Here is a 7,066-nt window from a genome sequence, read left to right as displayed (position 1 = left end):
ATTGCCATCCTGCTCAGTTTAACTTTCTTCCCCAGTGACCTGTGTCTTCATTCCAAGTTTATTGCCTTCACTATACTTGGCTGGACCTCCATCTCTACACAGTTCACCGCTTAACTCCAAACCTGGCTTCTAGAAGACCCACCAGTGTATTGACTGTTGATTTGACTAAAATAGAATTGAAGATTGAATTTCAGCCTAACTCAGTGCCTGACACACAGCAGACACTCAATAAGCATTTGCTGAGTGGATGAATACTACCTTCAACCATCTAGAACTTGCTGGTGGATAGAAGTCAATGAATTAAAAAAATTTTTTTTTGAACTTTCAGCAATTCCTTCTTTTAGAAGGTAAAGAAAGAAATGGGGGTAGGGATGCCTGGGTGGCTCAGTTGGTTAAGCATCTGCCTTCGGCTCAGGTCATGATCCCAGGGTCTGGGATTGAGCCCCATGTCAGGCTGTCTGCTCAGTGGGGAGCCTGCTTCTCCTTCTCCCTCTGCCTGCCATTCCCCCTGCTTATGCTCTCTCTCTTTGTCAAATAAATAAATAAAATCTTTAAAAAGAAAGAAAGAAAGAAAAAGAAAGGAAGAAAGAAATAGGGGAAGGGAGGCAGATTGCAGTTTTAGATAGAGTGGTTAGGGTAGGCCTGGTGAGAAGATTGGATTTGAGCAAATATTTGAAGGAGGTAGGAAGTAGGCTGGTATCTATCCGGGGGAAGAGCCTTCCAAGCAGAGGACGGCAAAGTCTCTATAACTGAGGAACAGCAAGGAAGCAGAGGGGCTGTTAAGGAGCGAGGAAGGGGGAGAAGTTTAGGAAATGAAGTCTCAGAGGTAAGGGGTGGTGCAGCTCATGTAGGATCTCGAAGGGCATTTTAAGGACATCGTATTTTTGCTCTGAAGGCAGTAGGGAGCCATTGCAGGATTTCAAGCAGAGCAGTGACATGGTCTAACTTACATTTTACAAGGGTCACTCCGGATGCTATTTTGAGGATGAACTATAGAAAGACAAAGATAGAAGCAAGGGGTCAGTTCGGAGATTACTGCAGTAATCCAGGTGGGACGTGACAGTGCCATGGACCAGAAATTCTGACTATATTTTGAAGGTAGAGCCTACAGGATAGGATGTCCTGATGTCCAACTCGGGTATGTCATGCATACAGACTGCCATATGAAGGGTGGTTTGGAGTCATGCATCACAGAGGCCCATGTTGGGTCAGGCAATAATCTATTTCATGGTTTAGCTGAATTCAGCCACTGGGAGTTTATTTCTTTATCAAGACGATCTGTTTCTTCTTACTGAGGTCAAAATAAAAACATCACAGAAAGGATCAGATGCTTTTATGTTTAAAAGAAGGGGATGAAACTAACTTGTCCGGTCTCTAGTTTACTTTGTTCCAAATCACAAAGCATGATGGTTACCACACAGAAAAGTATATTTCACAAGAGGCCCAGAGAAAGAGCCAGTCCGTGGCTAAACATTCATCAGATCCTCAGAGCTCCGGCGCAGGCTGAGAAGGGGATGCTGGTGTGGGAGAGCCCAGCCCCTTTGGAATGGCGTCAAGGGCTCTTCCAAACAAGCTTTATCCTTTGCTGTGAAAGTAAAACAAGTGAATGAAAGTTAAAGTGGGTAGAGCATAGAACATATCACGTTGCTAGTATTTGTTATTAGGCCACCAAGTTTAGTCTAATTCCTTCATTTACACGTGGAAAAACAGGTTCAGACAGAGGAAGTGGTTTGTCTGGAGTGAAACTGGATCTCTAGCTTACCTAATGATTTCTTTTATTATGTTTGGATGATTGGGATTTCCAGTCTTGCCCACACTCCTGTCTGTGCTTCTTGGTTGCCTCTTACAATTCATTTCTGGGGAGCCCTTTTAGATTTTGAGCTGTCAGTGTTTCATCTGAGAATCTTTCTGCCCTCCCAGGGAAGCTTTTCTGTTTTTGTGTTTGTTTTTTGATTCTGCCTGTAGGACATTCCAGGACATATCTGTAAGTGAAGAGATCATAAGGCTATTGTCTCCCTCTGTCTGACTTATTTCACTTCACAAAGCCCGTGAGGTCCATCCTTGTTGCCACGAATGACAAGGCTTCATTTGTTTTATGGCTGAATAATATCCATTGTATACACACCCCAATTTCTTTATCCATTCATCCATCGATGGACACTGAGGTTTCCACATCTTGGCTATTGTATATGATGCTGCAATGAACACGGCAGGGCACGCATCTTTCTGGGTTCGTATTTTTGTTGAAAAGTGGGAGTGGAGTGGAGTGTAATCACAAGGAGTACTGCAGCACCCCAGGGCTAATAACAGCAGGGTGCCGTTTATGGCCTGAGGTCTGGAGGGCTAACGGGAGGGAGCACTTACTGGAACCGGGAGTCAGGGCGATGTGAAGAGGGCCCCCTGACAGGAGCTGGGACCTTTGGGTCCAGGACAGAGCCAGGCATTGGCATCCCCAGGGCAGAAGGTAGAATGCAAAATGCCTCATCTCCTCTGCCACGTCCCCCTTAGCTGAACCCAACAGGAGGTCAGACACCCAGGAAACCTATCTCCGTTTTCCCTCTGAAGCAGACCACAAGATGAGGGTTTAAGTGAAATCATCTGTGGAGAGGCTCAGGGACCACTAGTAGAGGAGTGAGGAACTGATACAGGGAAGGCAAGGCGACCAATAAGGCTGGGTTGTTAAACGGGCAGTCCGGGTGGGTGACCTGAGCTTTAGTTCCACAGAGAAACTCTAGGGGACAACGTAAACACACGCCTCAAAACATCTCCACCGAAGGGGGAAGGAATCAGGTGTTTATGCCTCTACCCACATCTTTGGCTGAGGGCTGCTCCCAGGGATGCATGTGAATTCCTCGGTACTTTGGGATTGCCAGGCTGGCAGGCTGAGCTTGTGTGGGAAAAGCCCTCAGCCACCAAGAGGCTGGTGCTGGCAGCTGAGAGCCTGGGGAGAAGCGAAGCGGGGGAGGTCAGGGCGCTGACAGCGTCCCATGGGTGCGGCCTACAGACTGTACAGATGCACCTCCCATGCACATCACAGGAGCGAGGCGTGTGCGGAGCGAGATTCCAGAGGGACAAAGAAAACTTACACGCATATTTAAGGTAAACAGGTAGGGGTGCCTGGCTGGCTCAGTCAAAAGAGCATTGACTCTTGATCTCGGGGTCATGAGTTCGAGCCCCACGTTGGGTACAGTGACTACCTAAATGAATATAAAATAAATAAAAACTGAAAGAAGAATTCAGGGTTAAAGACAAAAAAATAAACTAGCTGAGCAATATTTACCAATACTCCCTAAAATTTAATAGCACTGTTTAGGTTTCAAAACTGTTTTTCCTCTTGATTCTCCCAATTCCTGTCCTCCACCCTCTATCATAGTCATGCATCTAATGGTCTGACTGTGCTCATGCATCGTGCAGCAGCTAGGGCAGGAATTACTCCTCCTCGTGGAGCAGACAACAGAGGCGTGGGCTCGGGGAGGGCTGAATTCAGTAGGAGGCAGTTAGCTGCGAGACATTAGGAATGGTCCTGCCACTTCCTGGCTGACTAATCTTGGGCAAGTCAGCATGTCCCCTTTGGGGCTCCGTTTGCCCATGTGTAACATGGAGGTTCATAACGTTTGCACCACAGAATGGCTGCAAGGACTCAGTGGTATGATGCATGTAAAACCCTTGCTACGTGGCAAATGCTGAAGAAGTGTTCTTTAATCTTTTTGGAAAAAAATAAAGGCAAAGTCTGTTATTTTATATTTTTCTCTTTCTTCCTTTTTAAGATTTTATTTTATTTATTTATTTATTTATTTATTTATTTGATTGAGAGAGAGAGAGCAAGAGAGAGGGAGAAGCAGGCTCCCCACTGAGCAGGGAGCCTGATGTGGGGACTTGATCCCAGGATCCCAGGATCATGACCTGAGCCAAAGGCAGACACTTAACCCACTGAGCCATGCAGGCACCCTGATTTTTTTCCTTAAGACCACAGTTTACTTCAAAAATTATACTGGCTGGGGGCACCTGGGTGGTACAGTCAGTTAAGCATCCAACTCTTGGTTTCAGCTCAGGTTGTGATCTCAGGGTTGTGAGATTGAACCCAACATGGGGCTCCACATTCAGTGCAGAGTCTGCTTGGGATTCTCTCTCCCTCTCCCTCCACCCCTCCCACTCATGCTCTCTCTCTAAAATAAATAAATAAATAAATCTTTAAAAATTTTAAAAAATTATACTGGCTGGACTGTGATATCTGCCAGGAATAGGCATTCTCTTCCCTCTCAGCTACATGATGGTGATAATTGAACACTTTGGAATTAAGCCATGAGAGTGAATACAGATAATTACAACCACGCTCGTGAGACCACAAGACCATCGCTCCACCTGAAAGCTGTTATGTGGAAGCCTCCCGTCTCCATTTTTTCCTCCCTATCTGCTCGGCAACATGTTTTCATCTCAAATGCCACAGGTTTGGAAAATCCCATCATTTTACCTTCTTGCCTCATCACTAGTTCAATGAGGTCTTTCGACTACGATAAAACAGGTTGTAAGCAAAATAAAAATAAAAATTCCTGCATTCCAGTTTTTAGGTTAAAGGCACATTTCTTTTGAAAGTTAGCAAGTAGTGGGGCTTCCCCAAAGAGTAAGATGGCATTTGCTCAAGGAATTGGAAATTGTTCCAAGGAGAGAGGGGAAGGGAGAGAACAGTCATCTCAGGAGTCCTGCTGTCCAGTACCTGACTTTTGGGGAAGGACTGAGCTGTTGAGGGACCTGTAAGCAGGAAACTGATGTCTAAGCTGGACATTTCCCTAAGTGGAACAAGGTGGATTATCCTGCATGGATATGCTTGTAACTCAAAACTGTAGTGATCTTAAGATCCTGAGTCTTAGCTTTGAAAGGATATTTCCATCATGCCCATGGTGCACTCACTTACCCTGTCTCACCAGCCCCCCACCATTCCAATGGAGTCCTCTGCAATAGCTCTCTGCTTGCATACCTCCACTGTTAGGGAGCTCATCACACACACACACACACACCATCCAACTGGTTCTGTTTCTTTGGAGAGCCATGACTAATACAGTAAGTTTTCAAGCATCCAACTACCTTTAGGCACAACCTCAGAACCAGAAAGAGAAGTATTTGCTGACCTCTCATCTTCCTCTCCACATCCTGTCATTTATTCACCCCACAGACAGCATTATTCTGCACCAGGTGCTGGTGACAGAAAGGAAAACATTGCAACCAATATTACAATCTCTGAACGGAGGGCCTTGATAAAATCAGACCCTACCCCAAATTGTTAGTGCAGTGACATAGAATTTTGGCTCTGTAGTCAGACAGTCCTGGGCTCATATTTTGGCTTTGACAATGACCAGCTGGTGACCTTGGGAAGCTGCTCAGTCTTCCTGAGCCTCAGTTTAGTTTCCCCATATGTAAAAGAGGGCTTTGCTTAAATGATCTTTAACTTTCCCTTATAATTTTGGATGTGCAGTGCCTTAATTTATTGAAAATGCAGGAAGGGAAGAATTGACACTAGTATCAGTCAACCAATAAGATGGCAAAGAATCCAACAAGACTGTTGAATAAGACGCAAAATTAGTTAATGCTCTAGGGGGCAATAAAACATCTATGTCAGGGCCCAGAAAAAAACATACATGAATATATGCTCCATATATATTATGTATACAAATAGGTAATGCTTACCAGTCACAGGCTCTTTTCACATTCATGATTTCACTTGATCCTACTTCATCCTAACTAAAACCCCTTGAGGAAGGCAGTGCCATTCACATTTTGTAGAAGGGAACCCTGAGGCTCATAGACATTAAATACTTGGCCCAGAGTCACATAGTTAGTCACTGCCAGAATCAGCAATCAAACTCAATTTTTAAAATCTCTAAACTACATGAGCACACACCTCCTTTTGCTTGGGGATTTGGGGCATTTGGGAAGGATGGCATGAGTCTAAGGGGTCCGGGATCTGTTTCCAGCACAGTGTTCTCTCCAAATAGTTTCTCAGAGTATAATTTTGAAAATGTTTAAAATATAATTTTTATACATACTTATAGTGAGCATGCATCAAAGTTTTACTTAGGTGTTTAGTGAAGGAACTGGCAGGATGAGAAAGAATGCTGGAATAAGATTGATGAGTTAGATGCAAAATTGGCTAATACCCTCGAAGGCAATAAAAACATAACTTTTAGGGCCATCTTTGCTAACAGATAGAAATCATTTGCATCTCTACTGGACAAACCAAACAAACAGATCTGTCCCTTGTCAAACTTTCTACAAGTTAGCATCTAACTTTACGGAGTTGTAAGATGTCCGGATCGTTAATTAACAGTAAACAGTAAATGAAACAAAGGTACGCATCCCTAGAGAGTCAGGTGATCTTTAGGCAGGCTTGTGAAGCTGTGCTCTTGTTTGATGTTAACAAGACATCTAGTCATCCTTTTGGTTTGTTTCCAAGTTCCGGATAATTTTTCTTATCACTCCACCTCTATGGTCACAAACTTCAAGAATTATCTATGATCATAAAAATGACTGATTTCATTATATTCTGGGGTTATTTGACCGGTCTTGTTTGCATAGAAGACTCATTGTTGTGTGGTCAGCAAATGTGGAGCATATGGTGCTGAACTGCTACCACAGCCAAGAGAATTAACTTCTGTTTGGAGACTTCACAAAGAACTAGGATTGAGTTTTCAATACCCACTATCCTTCCAAAGATATATTCTCACCTTGATTGAGATATAAATCCCATAGCATACAATTCATTCAAGTATATAATCCACCGCTTTTAGTATGTTCACAGGGTTGTGCAAAGATCATCACAATCAATTTCAGAAGATTTTCATTACCCCAGAGAGAAATCCTGCACTCTTTAGATATTACCCCCCATCCCTCCTCACAACCCCAGCCCTAGGATATCACTAATCTTCTTTCCATCTCTACTGATTTGCCTGTTTTTGATATTTCACATAAATGGAATATATAATACATGGTCCTTTGTGCCTTGCTTCCTCTATTTAGCATACTGTTTTCTTTCTTTCTTTCTTTCTTTCTTTCTTTCTTTCTTTCTTTCTTT

The sequence above is a fragment of the Neomonachus schauinslandi genome, chromosome 7, assembly GCF_002201575.2.
Source record: "Neomonachus schauinslandi chromosome 7, ASM220157v2, whole genome shotgun sequence".
Lineage (NCBI taxonomy): Eukaryota > Metazoa > Chordata > Mammalia > Carnivora > Phocidae > Neomonachus > Neomonachus schauinslandi.
This window is presented reverse-complemented; position numbering follows the sequence as displayed.